Genomic DNA, 2597 nt, shown 5'->3' with positions numbered 1-2597 from the left:
GCTGAGAGTGTTAATCTTTTGTATTGACTCGCTTTTCCCTTCAAGCCAGAGATCTTCAAATTCTACTAGTCTGTCTCTCTTCTTGGATAACAACAAGAACAACAACAATAATATAGCCTGCATTTCATAATTCTTCCTGGCTTATAAAGAGCTTTACATATGCCATTTCATTTGATCCTCCCAATAACATTGGGATTTAGATGCTATTGTTATCCCTACTTTACAGATAAGGAAAGGGAGGCTAAGAGAGTTTAAGTGATTTGTCTAGAGATACACAGCTAGGAAGGATCTGAATTTACTCTTCTTGGTTCCAAATCCAGTGCTCTATATATCTACTTTGCCAAGCTCAGCCAGCTCTTTATTCACTGGGATTTCTGCATCGTCCAGTTCACTGCCAGCCAGTCCAATCCCAAATCGTTTAAAAATCCCATTATTCTCCTTTTCTTCCTCAAACCAGAGAGGGCAACAGAGAGCAATAGGCAGGTTTCAGAAGCTTCACATCTCTTACACTATAGATGGCACAAGAGGATAATTCATCAGTTTTCTAATGAGCTGCATGAAGCCTTTATCTAGCCATTCAGAGAACTAGCAGTTGATGCTTATTTGTCCACTGACTGTCCTTTGCCAATTCCTTTAGTACTCCAAGAAGGTTCCTCTCTGCTCTCAGGTGTTCAAAATAGAATGTGCTGATACACAGAACTCACTTTTTCAGTTATGTGTATTTATTTTGGGCTAGTTATAAAGCCAATGGGAATTATTAGATTATCCCACAGTCTCAGAAAAGTTATTTAACTTATCATTTTGTGAGATTTAACTTCTTAATCTTTAAAAAGCAGTTCCATGTGAATGAGCTGAGAGACCACAATGCCCTGTAGTCTCAGTCACTGGTCAGTTGTCAAATAGGTCCTCTTAAGCAGCTTTTGCCTCTGAAAATTGTCTTTCTCAACTCTTGCATTTTTTAAACATTTTTTTGATAAATAAAATTCCTTCTCTGCCCCCTTTCAGCAAAGCAAAATGAACACATTTAACAAATTATTTACTTTGCTTCCTTTACAAAGTGATCTAAGCCTTTATATTTATGCTAAAGTCCATTTTCTGCCTCTTTGAGGAATCAAACTGCTTTTTCTTGGCACATGGAAGAGATACAGGAGGAGGTATTAAGCATTCATTGTGTCTGGTATTTCCCAGACACTGTACAAAGTTCATTGTCAAAATTATCTCATTTGATCTTCATAATAATCCTCATTTTACAGTTGAGGAAACTGAGGCAACAGTTTAACTGTTAAACAGAGGTTAAGTGACTTGTCCAAAGCCACATAATTGATAAGTGTCAGAGGCCAGTTTTGAACTCAGATCTTCCTGATTTTAGACCCAGTGCTTTATCCATTGTGCCACTTAATCTCCAAGTTGTTCTCTTATGAAAGGTTCATCCTTCTCAAGTTAATGTTTTTTTCTGTACACAATAATATTTTTCCTGACCATTTCAGCAGCCAAACTGCCTACACCTTAAAGAGACATTATCTCACACTATGATCCTTAAGTCAGAGAAATAGTTAGAGAGAGGTTTGACTTTGGCATAGGGAAGACCTGTGATGATGTCTTCCTTTCATGTATTCATGAGCAAGTCATTTAACTTCTAAGTGAGCCCAGGCAATTCTCCAAGATTCTGAGTTCCTGAGGAGTTGCTGATTTGCATCAGTGGTGGGAATTCCCACAACCAGGAGCTCTCAGCATAGATGAAATAAACAGTATAGATCCCCACTCCAAAAAAAAAAAAAAAAGGCGAATCGAGTTTCACGTTACTAGAGGGACTTAAAGACTGTGAGAAGGTTTTTAGTTCACCATGGGATACACAAATAACTTGTGTGGTTCCTGGCCATCCTTCCTTATCGTTTTCCTAGCATCTTCTGCTTTTTTGATTACTTGTAAAAGATATAGAACCTAGCTAGACTGCCATGCACTTACCTTCCAAACCCAGATTCCTATGACAGCCAAACCCAGAAGGAAAGACTAGGGTCTTCTTTTATCCCGCTAACTCTTGATGATGTCAGTTCTAATAGACGTTGAGCTTATGTTGGGACTTTGGATCTAGAGTTGAACCAACCAAAACAACCAACCAACCAACAAACTCCAAGATTTTAGTAAAAGTTTACTATGTGCCAAGTACTGTGCTTAACACCAGAGAGAGAAAGAAGGTACAAAAATGGTCTCCTTCCACAAGATCCATACCTCCTAATGGGTGAGATAACAAAATGTAAATCAGAGGTCTCAAAGTATGACCTAGAGACCCTTAGAAGTCACCGAGACACTTGCAGAGGATCTGTGAGGGCAATTTTTTAATAATAATAATATTATTTGCATATTAAATTACTCCTCCATTTTCCATCTACAGAGCTGTGTGGGACTGGACTTTTCTTCATCTATTTCAACCAAAACAATACATCCCAACAGATTGAATGCAGAAGCAAATATAAGAATCCAGCTGTCTTCTGTTAAGCCAGACATAAAAGAGATTTCCAAACTATGTAAAACAATGCCACTCCTTATTAGTTTTTTGTTTTTGAAACTTTAGTAATTTTTGGTAAACATATTTACAT

The sequence above is a fragment of the Gracilinanus agilis genome, chromosome 6 (genome assembly GCF_016433145.1).
Source record: "Gracilinanus agilis isolate LMUSP501 chromosome 6, AgileGrace, whole genome shotgun sequence".
In the NCBI taxonomy this organism is placed as follows: domain Eukaryota; kingdom Metazoa; phylum Chordata; class Mammalia; order Didelphimorphia; family Didelphidae; genus Gracilinanus; species Gracilinanus agilis.
This window is presented reverse-complemented; position numbering follows the sequence as displayed.